The 12,159-nt window shown below is 43.2% G+C and overlaps 1 pseudogene; it reads right to left on the bottom strand.

Moving 5' to 3' along the window:
* Window positions 1–442: 442 nt before the first annotated feature.
* Window positions 443–560, bottom strand: LOC126261352 (5S ribosomal RNA; annotated as a pseudogene).
* Between the last annotated feature and the right edge of the window lie 11,599 nt (window positions 561–12,159).

The raw sequence follows: 12,159 nt of genomic DNA, 5'->3' as shown, positions 1-12,159 counted from the left end.
GTAAAATTGTGTATGTAGCTGAATCTAGCAACCGTACAAATTAATTTAAGAAGAGCCGTAAAACTTTGCATGAACAATTACCAAACTCCAGTGTCCTGCAAAAGGAAGTGTTCAGAAATTGACAACGAAATAATGGTCCAGTGGCGATGTCTCTCATTGTAAGCGTAACCGTACGCCTACAGTTCGAACTATGGAAGCAGTTGCAAACTCCTCTCTCTCCTCCCGAACAGGTCATGAAGGCCCAAAGGCACCGACCGGCCGCCGTGTCATCCTCAGCCCACAGGCGTCACTGGATGCGGATATGGGGAGGTGGGAGGGGGGGGGGAGGCTTGTGGTCAGCACACCGCTCTCCCGGCCGTATGTCAGTTTCCGAGACCGGAGCCGCTACTTCTCAATCAAGTAGCTCCTCAGTTTGCCTCACAAGGGCTGAGTGCACCCCGCTTGCCTACAGCGCTCGGCAGACCGGATGGTCACCCATCCGAGTGCTAGCCCAGCCCGACAGCGCTTAATTTCGGGGATCTGACGGGAACCGGTGTTACCACCGCGGCAAGGCCGTAGGCGGTTGCAAACAGTATGTAGAAAATTTCTGCTAATCCGAATAAAACAGTCAGTTAACTTTCACAAAAGGGTAAGTGTCAAATATACGAGGTGCGGCTAGAAAAAAACCGGACTGATGCTGGAAAAAACATTTATTTACAATTTCATGTTATCTCCTTCAATGTACTCTCCTCCTCGGTCTCTACACCGCTCCATACGAATTTTCCACTGTTCATAGCAATGCTGCAGATCATTTTCGGTAAGTCCATACATTACTTCCGTCGCTTTTTTTTTACTGCTTCAACAGTCTCAAATCTAGTTCCTTTCAAAGCTGACTTGACTTTAGGGAAAAGAAAAAAGTCACAGGGGGCCAAATCAGGTGAGTAGGGTGGATGATCTAAGATGGGAATGTTGTGTTTTGCCAAAAACGTCTTCACTGACAACGCACTGTGAGCTGGGGCATTGTCTTGGTGAAGGATCCATGACTTTTTTCTCCACAAATCGTTCCGTTTTCTCCGTACTCGCTCACGTAGGGTAGCCAGGACGCTAATGTAGTAATGCTGATTCACTGTTTGTCCCTCTGGTACCCAATAAATGTGCACAATCCCTTTGATGTCAAAAAAAAAAAAAAACAATCATCATTGCCTTGAATTTCGATTTTGACATTCGTGCTTTTTTTTGTCGTGGAGAACCAGGAGTTTTCCAATGCATCGATTGGCGTTTAGTTTCGGGATCGTAAGTAAAAAACCACGATTCATCGCAAGTAATAACATTTTGTAAGAAGGTGGGATCACTTTCAATGTTTTCCAGGATGTCAGAACAAATCATTCTTCGGCGTTCCTTCTGTTCAATTGTGAGACACTTTGGAACCATTTTTGAACACACTTTGTTCATGTTGAAACTTTCATGAAGAATCTGCCTAACACTTTCCTTGTCAACTCCTGTTAACTCAGACACTGCTCTGATTGTTAAACGGCGATCTTGTCGAACAAGTTTACCGATTTTTTCAATGTTTGCATCAGTTTTTGCTGACAATGGTCTGCCAGTGCGAGTGTCATCACTGGTGTCTTCGCGGCCATCTTTAAATCGTTTAAACCACTCAAACACTTGTGTTCGCGATAAACAATCATCGCCGTACACTTGTTGTAACATTACAAACGTTTCACTTGCAGATTTTCCTAGTTTGAAACAAAATTTGATGTTAGCACGCTGTTCTTTTCCGAAGCACAGACAAAACGTCAACTACTTAAAACAGACGCCACGGGCAGACTGAGTGCAGGAGGCAGATGAAACTCGAGCAGTAGGCGGAGCGAGAGTCACGTGACAGGCCACGCGACTTTCAGCCTTATTGCATTCGTTTTATTGTTTCACCAGTACTAGTCCGGTTTTTTTCTAGCCACACCTCGTACATCATGTCATTCTGTTCTGAAGTGATTACGTCTGGAACCGCATTTCTTGGATCTAACTGATAAAGAAAAGAGGGTTAAGCACTTCAGTTTTAATTAAAAAGATTGTGGATCATGAACTTGACCATTATGAGTGATGAAGCTTGGTTTCACCTTTCTAGCCACGTGAATACCCAGAGTAATCGCTATTAGACCGCAGGCAATCCTCACATTACGCACTAAATTCACCTTCAGCATACTAAGCTGTAGATTGGTGCGCTCTTACCGAAAGTCGAATTATCGGCCGCATATTCATTCAAGCCACTGTCAATACGGAAGTTTGTTTACAAAATTTCTAGAACTTCTATTCTCAATTAAAGATAAATGAAAGGCAGTACAGTTCTCTTACCAGAAAGAAGGAACTACGTGCCACATGTATTCTCAACAGCTACTTCGTAGTCGTGAAGCCTTTACAGAAGAACGTGCAAAAAGGTTCGTGATGCCTTGTTCACCGAACTCGTCTGCTTGTGAATTTTAACTGCGTGCGTATTTAAAGAGAAAATCTAGCAAGTAACCCTAAAACGATAGGCTAACTGAAGGAAAACATACGCCGTAGTTCTGAAACATTCGATGTTACAGTTCTGTGTAAATGGAGTCTGAACATAATTTCACGTACACAAAAGATCATAACGATATAAGGCGACGTTTCCAGCATCATTCAATTGCGAAATTAATCTATTTCTTCGAAACAATTCTCATTTTATATAGTACTATGTTTTTCTCTGACTGAATATGCGTATTATTGGCGCTGCGCTAGTTTTACCGTGAACGTACTGTAGCATTACTAATGACACAAATAATTTCGTAGGATTTCCACTTTTTGATAGAATAAAACTAGAAAAAACTGAGAGATTGCAACACATGAAGTAACCACCAGAAAGAATATAAAGTCTATGCCACGGATTACTAATTGTGATATAAGCAAACGGTAATAGTAATAGACTAGCGCAGCAAAACTTCTCCAGGAAAAAATACAGAAAAGACCGGTAGGTTTGACATGACGCCACAAGGTGCAATAGAAACTTCTTTATGCCATGACATTCAGTTGCGAGGTGCTATCGACCAGGCTATTTCGATCTGGGTCAATAAGCCATTGGTGCTGCTATGGTGGAAGGGCAGGGATTCTGATAGCCTGGTCGCAGAGTGACCTCGAGCGTTCTCTTACTCGTCGACGGCTCAGACTGTGAGACAGCTCAGAGATAGCAAACAGCTGTTGGGAACACCCATCGTTTGCTATTGCCCGGATCATGTACACAGGCCAGTGACAGCTGTCTTTCATCCAGTACGTATTTTTAACTGTTAGTTTACCTTTACGCATGGTCCATTCCCTTGAATACTATGTCCGCTTTTCATGGCCTCGTCTTTCTTCCTTTTGTTTCTAAAATGAAGCTGGTTGCATTTACATTAGACTTTTTTTCATGCATTGCGCGATACACTTTTATCGTTAGTGATGCTTGGGTCCTATACGATCATGCGATGCTCAACAAAGCCATTTCAGAATTCTCTTCTCTTTTCAGAAACCTCTTTTATTTGTGCCAACATTACTTTTACTCTCTCAAAACTGTTTCTTTTCCTACACTGTGCCAGCCGCTGTGGCCGAGCGGTTCTAGGCGCTTCAAAAAATGGTTCAAATGGCTCTGAGCACTATGGGACTTAACATCTGTGGTCATCATTCCCCTAGAACTTAGAACTACTTAAACCTAACTAACCTAAGGACATCACACACATCCATGCCCGAGGCAGGATTCGAACCTGGGACCGTAGCGGTCACGCGCTTCCAGACTGAAGCGCCTAGAACCACACGGCCACACCGGCCGCCCTCTAGGCGCTTCAGTCCGGAACCGTCCGCCTGCTACGGTCGCAGATTCGAATCCTGCCTCGGGTATGGGTGCGTGTGATCACCACCGTGTGATGTCCTTAAGTTAGTTAGGTTTAAGTAGCTCTAAGTTCTAGGGGACTGATACCTCAGATGTTAATTACCATAGTGCTCAGAGCCATTTTAACCATTTGAGCCTACACTTTGACCTAGTGGTTCCGCTCTTGGATTTTTCTGTCTGGCCGGGTGCACAGTCATTAATTTTATTGATAAAGATATTTCAATCTTTCGTTTTCCGTTAGTCTGTCCCAGTCTCTTTCAGGTTTTCTTTTACTGATGCTATTTATTTCACTGTCTCAATCGTAGCTTTACTGTGACTCTTATAGAACACTACAACATGTCAATTTAATCTGCTTGAATTTTAAATTATTTTTATTGGTTTCAGGCAAGGCCATTTTCATCACATACAATTATGTCACATAATGATACTAACGGAGCATTTGTATTATCCCGCTACAAAAGATGAAACATAGCGTATTACACCAAATCTTGCAGAGATAAGGGAACAATTATTGTGTGTTATAATTAGTTAAAAATTACATTTGTCTGTGTAAACTAGTTGGTTTCATCTTTTTAATATGACTAATATAAAATTTTACACTCTTGTTTTTATGTCTTTAAATGTTGGTATACTTTTGAATGTCCCTAATTCCACGTTATCTGTTTATAGGATTTCTCCAATATCCATTTATACTACACTCCTGGAAATGGAAAAAAGAACACATTGACACCGGTGTGTCAGACCCACCATACTTGCTCCGGACACTGCGAGAGGGCTGTACAAGCAATGATCACACGCACGGCACAGCGGACACACCAGGAACCGCGGTGTTGGCCGTCGAATGGCGCTAGCTGCGCAGCATTTGTGCACCGCCGCCGTCAATGTCAGCCAGTTTGCCGTGGCATACGGAGCTCCATCGCAGTCTTTAACACTGGTAGCATGCCGCGACAGCGTGGACGTGAACCGTATGTGCAGTTGACGGACTTTGAGCGAGGGCGTATAGTGGGCATGCGGGAGGCCGGGTGGACGTACCGCCGAATTGCTCAACACGTGGGGCGTGAGGTCTCCACAGTACATCGATGTTGTCGCCAGTGGTCGGCGGAAGGTGCACGTGCCCGTCGACCTGGGACCGGACCGCAGCGACGCACGGATGCACGCCAAGACCGTAGGATCCTACGCAGTGCCGTAGGGGACCGCACCGCCACTTCCCAGCAAATTAGGGACACTGTTGCTCCTGGGGTATCGGCGAGGACCATTCGCAACCGTCTCCATGAAGCTGGCCTACGGTCCCGCACACCGTTAGGCCGTCTTGCGCTCACGCCCCAACATCGTGCAACCCGCCTCCAGTGGTGTCGCGACGGGCGTGAATGGAGGGACGAATGGAGACGTGTCGTCTTCAGCGATGCGAGTCGCTTCTGCCTTGGTGCCAATGATGGTCGTATGCGTGTTTGGCGCCGTGCAGGTGAGCGCCACATTCAGGACTGCATACGACCGAGGCACACAGGGCCAACACCCGGCATCATGGTGTGGGGAGCGATCTCCTACACTGGCCGTACACCACTGGTGATCGTCGAGGGGACACTGAATAGTGCACGGTACATCCAAACCGTCATCGAACCCATCGTTCTACCATTCCTAGACCGGCAAGGGAACTTGCTGTTCCAACAGGACAATGCACGTCCGCATGTATCCCGTGCCACCCAACGTGCTCTAGAAGGTGTAAGTCAACTACCCTGGCCAGCAAGATCTCCGGATCTGTCCCCCATTGAGCATGTTTGGGACTGGATGAAGCGTCGTCTCACGCGGTCTGCACGTCCAGCACGAACGCTGGTCCAACTGAGGCGCCAGGTGGAAATGGCATGGCAAGCCGTTCCACAGGACTACATCCAGCATCTCTACGATCGTCTCCATGGGAGAATAGCAGCCTACATTGCTGCGAAAGGTGGATATACACTGTACAAGTGCCGACATTGTGCATGCTCTGTTGCCTGTGTCTATGTGCCTGTGGTTCTGTCAGTGTGATCATGTGTTGTATCTGACCCCAGGAATGTGTCAATAAAGTTTCCCCTTCCTGGGACAATGAATTCACGGTGTTCTTATTTCAATTTCCAGGAATGTATATTTGAGTTGAATGTTCCATTTTTGCTATTAAAAGCTGAAAGTGTGTGAATAGTGTTACTGTTGACATGTAACAAAAGATACTGAAATGAGAATTCTCACTTGTATTTTTCTAAGATTCTTATATATTTCTCCCTAATGCTTCCTAAACGTTTCACGTGCCATAGTAAGATGGGTGAAGTCAAGTATTTGGAAAATAGTTTTGGGGCAAAACAGATTGTCCTTAACTTACACTTTATGGAGGAGGTTCGGTTAACAGGCGTGTTGTAGGCATATTCTCTGGATGGAGTACGGCGTTTGCTCCAATTCATCTCATAATACCAAGACATCCGCAGGGTGAAATATTGTGCTCTAAGTGTAAGATATTCCTCCATCGATCTTTTTTACTGGCCATTAACTGAACCACTGATCCTGAGCATGGTTGTTAATTAAAGGAGAAAAGCAGTATAAAGAAGTACACTTTGAAAGTAGACTTTTGTAATATTCGCATCGCTTAACGACCCACCATCTCATATTTATGGGTCCCAACATAATCCCTATCAGATTACCTCCTTCCTGCTTATCTTGGCGAGGAATATTCCATACAAAATATTTGTTAGTTTTTCTCCAGTTATTGGGATTATAGGTGTGTTTGTACATAATTAAGAACATCGTTTCCTGACCTATGGTTTGCGAACTCCCAGTGGATAATAATAATAATTATTATTTTTAATGATATTATTATTATTATTTTAACATTAAATTAATCATATAATGCCCCGAAAATTTATCACATTATTTCCACAATAAATTAATTTTTACGGCGAATGCCTAATTTACGATTATGCATTTGATTTTGTTACAGTGGAAATTTAGTCTGCCAGCTTCTTTGTGTTCTAACAATATTACCTACAGAACCACGACCCCACTAAGGGAAGGTTTCTTAAAGGTCATGCCTTTGATTTCCAACTGTTAACGTACTTCTTCCTTTGTGGCAAATGCAGTAAGTTGTCAGTTGTGAATCAGAATCGTCTCCGGCCACATTAAAGTAGGTAACTCGTTTAAAAGTGAAAATTTAAAAGAGAAACAGGGTTAAAGAAAATCAGAAGGTAGTATTGTGTCAACAGGTCGTTCAGCTTCTAGTGATGTGTGTCAATCCGACAAAAGTGAACCGCGTGTAACAAAAGAAAGTACGATGACAATGACATTAGATTTGGATTTTCATATATAGGTGACGACTGTCGAAGACCACAGTGTGTTGCCTGTGGCGACATTCTTGCTAACACTAGTCTGAAACCTCCACTTAAATGCCATTTAGAAACGAAACACCCCACCCACGTAAACAAATCTGATTTTTTTACACGAAAAGTTAACGAGTGGAAAAACGATTTAACTACTTTTGTATCCGCTACAAACAGTGACAATGAGAATGCTCTTGAAGGTCGTGATAGGTACAAAACTGCTAAAACTGCAAGACCTCCTTCAATAGCTGAAGATTTAGTGCGGTCATGTATAAATGATCAAGTGCAGTGCATGCTTGGATAATGTTTCACAAAAAAATCGATATGGTACCATTGTCCGACAATACGATCAATCGGCAGATTAAAGACATGTCAAATTATGTCGGAAACGAAACTTACGAAAGAGTTCCTTGCCAGTCCTACTTTTTCGATTCAGCTTGACGAATAGATCGATGCTGCCGGTTTAGTCATTTTGTTACTTTTCGTCCGTTACATTACTGGGGACTCTGTAAAGAGGAGCCACTATTCTGCAGTCCCTTAAAAGAGAGAACTGCGGAGGAGATATACAGCAATTAAGGTAACCTACGAATACTTTCGTTAAAATTCAGTAGACCGAACTCGCTGTGTAGGCCTGGGTTCAGATGGTGCGAAACCAGTGACAGGGCGTTACGCTTTGTTTGTTGGCAAAGTGAAATCCGCAGCGCCGAACGCTTCTTGGACACATTGTTCCTCTAGTCATGCCAGATGGATTGAAATCTGTTACGTATGATGCAGTGAAAATAATTAATTTCATTACGGCTCGCCCTACAAATTCCCGCATCCTTGCAGTGCTTTGTGAGGAAATGGGAAACGTTTATAAGTGTTTATGGTCTCACACTAAACTTAGGTGTCTATTTGAGGTAGAACTACTTGCATACTGCATGAGCTTAACCTTGCATTGCATCTGTTTTCGTGTCGCCTTTGGTATGATAGGTCTCTTAGATCCAATTTGCTTTTCTCCCCTATATTTTAAACACGTATTTTACGTTTTTTCACCAATCTTGCCTTTCAGAAAATGCATAGAAGATGAAACCTGGCTTCAGACTTAAGCTTATTTGGCAGAAATTTTCTCAAAAGTTAACAGTTTAAACCTATCTCTCCAGATGTCAGATATAAACGTTTATATTGAGAAAGACGTATCGAATCATTCATTAAAAAATTATTTAAAATTTTAATTTTCGGGAAGCGTGTTTCAATCGGAATCAGAGCATGTGCTTTGATACCCTTCATGACTTCCTGGTGGAAAGTCATCTTTCTTTGGACCAAAATATCACGAACATGGTTAAAGAACATTTGAAGGGATTTGGAATAGCTTTGAGAGAAGGTTATGTCCAACAATAACAATTGGATTCCCAGTCTCTTTGAAGAGTCAACAGCTTTAGAATCCACATTAAGAGTAAATGTAAAAGAGCGGCTTCTCGAAATTTCCACTGATTTTCAGTTACAGAAAATTTATAAAGGTATCATTAATTGGTTTTTGGTTAAGTTTAACGGAATTCCCAGTGTTATCGAATAAAGACGTAACAGCTGTAATACCCTTTTCATCCACATATTTGTGTGAAGAGTCGTTTTCTTCATATGCCTACTTGAAACAGAAGTACAGAGGCAGGCTTCGTGCTGAAAGTGATTTTAGACTTTATTTAACTTCTGTGGTTCCTGACTTCAAAGGTCTGATCCACGGAAAACAGGTGCAATCTTTTCAGTGAATTCCAAGGAAATGGTGAGTAACTACAATGAAAACTAGTATTTATTATTGAACTACGACTACACATTAGTAGTAGGGTAAGAGCGGCGCTAGAGCAATTTTGATATCAAATTGACACACAGATTAATTAAATAAATCGATTAATTACCCCCCACCCCTTCTCCCACATGACATGATGTTTATTCCTCAGCTTGCATGTGGATCCCCGCCCCCCTCCCCACCCCTGCCCCTCACCCTTCCCTACCTACCCTATTGGTGGGAATTTCCAGTTTTGGTCAGAATTTCTTTCTTCCAGGGCTGTGCTGACGTCCCATGCACTCCCTTCCTCCATACATGAATGGCGGGAAACTGAAAATGGCAGTGCCCTTTCCGAGACTCAAATCATGGTCCTTCTGGGCAGAAAGCCCAAGTGCACCCCCCAAACAATAGGAAACTGTCCAGATGCAGGAGAGGAAGAATAGGTTAGTGTAATTCATTTATTTTTCCTGGAAACGGAAGTAAAGATCGGTACCAATTACTTAATTAATCATAAAGGTCGGTCCTAATAACACAACTATGTGCATAGTGCTACACAAGGAGTGTCTAAAATCGCAATACAGCTCAAAAATTGGTGATGCCATATGACTGGTGCTATCCTGCTGGAAAAAATTTCACAATACCACTGAAAACCATTGGCACATGTACTACTTTCCACATACAAACGGGCAGGAAAGAGGCAAGAGTGGAAGATACTATCGTTATTTTTTGGTGGGAAATGTAGTCAACTGTTGATATGCTGGTGTTGAACAGACAGGAGTTTAGTAAGTGTATTACCTGTAAGCATACAGCTGAGGACAGTATCTATCTCTGTTCGACATCAGTGTTCACTACAGTCGCCTATCCCTGCATTGCTTGATGATCACACTGCAGCTCAGGTAATCAAAGTCAATACACACTACAATAACTGGTGGAAAATGCTCCTCTGTTCTAATAACACATCGAAATTGTCGTGAAAAATACCAGAATTCATAACCAACAGGTCATAATGCAACACATGTACTGGGGCCTGTGAAAATCGTCATCCCAAAAGATTGCACCAGGAGAGAGGGGTGGCAGTTGAGCATGCGGTCTCTTCATTGTGCGGTCAGGAACTCGCGAAATTAGAACTACTCTTGCCTCCCCTCATCACTTCCATAATCCACTTATGGTGGGGATACAGGCTTCTTCAAAGAGCTAGCTGCCACCGCCTTTGCTGGCCACTGCCCCTGCTCTATCTGGGATCAGAGTCTTCAGCCAGCTGCATTCGGAGCAGCCTCCCTAGGTGGAGCACATGGCTGGGTGGCCAAGGCAGCGACTCTTTGCTAATATATAAGACCCTAACACCCACTAAACAATGCGATAATAATGACGGTCACAGCTTGCTTGTTTGTCTAAAATGTAACTGCGGCCTGGTCAGAGTACAATTGCCTTGGGTGACCACAGATACACTGGACGCCCCCCCCCCCCCACCCCGGCCGCTGTGGCCGAGCTGTCCTAGGTGCTTCAGTCCGGAACCACACGGTTGCTACAGTCGCAGGTTCGAATCCTGCATCGGACATGGATGTGTGTGATGTCCTTAGGTTAGTTGGGTTTAAGTAGTTATAAGTTCTAGGGGACTGATGACCTCAGAAGTTAAATCCCATAGTGCTCAGAGCCATTTGAACCATTTTGAACACTGTCATACACTTTGTTTTCTGCCATGACCTTAAGGTCTGTGTCTGGGGCTAAACTGACATTAACATGTTTCGATCCACTGGCTCTCACAGAAAGTTAACCACTGTATGGTCTAAACTATGCTGCTCCTAGAACACACAGGATGGTAGAAATAAAACACAGAGACGATGTTTCTCATTGACAAAAATGTGGAAGATATCGCAAATATAGAAATTGGAAGAGTTTGCGGTATTGTAGAACATTTCCAAACAGCTATCCAAAGGTTATGTATGACCTATACAGTTAATCTCATCTTCAACAGTGATGAGGTAGCAGATCTCTTGGTGTTCCATTACCAAAAGCATTGTTTCCTCAGTTTTCAGTCATGTACATTATTACTGTTCTGTGGAGTTGACGATTGCTGGAACGTGCTGTTTACAATATGTGTGGGATAGTAGAAATAAGAAGAGGTACTATTAGCTTATTGGTGGAAAAAAATGTGAAGGTCATCGCAGCAAATGGAAATATGGTGAGTCTGCAACATTGAGGAACGACTGTCTGAAGGTGATGAGCTCTACATTTAATCCCGTGCTTCACAGTGACAAGTGGCAGATGTCCACTTCTTTGCCAAGGCTCTCTCCATCTCAAACAAGTGGTGTCAGTCAACCATTATGTGGTAATCAACAGTGTACCAGTGGACAGATGGAGTGTGAAAGACACTGTCGATATGGCTTTATGTACTGTAATAAGCAACGCATTTGATAACGTGATCAATTTTAGCAGTTTTACCAGTTCTGCAATTTGACTGCCAGCCAATGACACAGCAGAATTCTTCCCAGTTTCCGTATCATAGCCAAATCACCCCTCCATTACTTTGCAAGTATGTTATACTAGATTGTGAATGTAGTAGAGTGTTATGTCTATTCTGTCATACACTCCAAAGTACACCACACACCGTTCTATACTGAGGTAGTTAGGTTATCTACATATTTCCAGCACATCGATCATCGTGCAGAATTTACGATTACGACTGGCCATGATTCAATGTATTGTTGTGCATCACAGAAAATTCTCGCATTCGTAGAATAAAATTGGAGATTGACAGATTCCCCCTCACATTGTCCTTCACCAATACCCCATTCAACACGGTTGCCAATTTAATCTGCAACTGACCAGATGTATGAAGGTCCTATAACCAATATGCACCACACTTCTTGAAGGAACAGAGTCAGTTGTGTCCCTAACTACTGTTTAGCGAGTTGTGTTCCACACCAATCTTACCCACGGCACCCATCCAAATACACAAGATCTCCCCAGATGCAAATGGTGCACAGTAGACATGAGTGTGTAGTGGTGGTATAACAGACAGTTAAGAAGAAACGTGTGATTTATACATGATGGAGCTCCTGACAGTTGGAGTTTGAAGCATTTCACATAAATCAGTTGTGCTACAAATTCTGAAATATTATTCCATTGTCTGGAGTCAGTACCAAGAAGGTGCCGTCATGAGAGAAATGGTCAGGGAGCATATACACACACTCCTATGG

This window comes from Schistocerca nitens, chromosome 5 (assembly GCF_023898315.1).
Source record: "Schistocerca nitens isolate TAMUIC-IGC-003100 chromosome 5, iqSchNite1.1, whole genome shotgun sequence".
Classification (NCBI taxonomy): domain Eukaryota; kingdom Metazoa; phylum Arthropoda; class Insecta; order Orthoptera; family Acrididae; genus Schistocerca; species Schistocerca nitens.
Note: the sequence above shows the minus strand (reverse complement) of the source record. Positions and strands in the feature narration are given on the sequence as shown.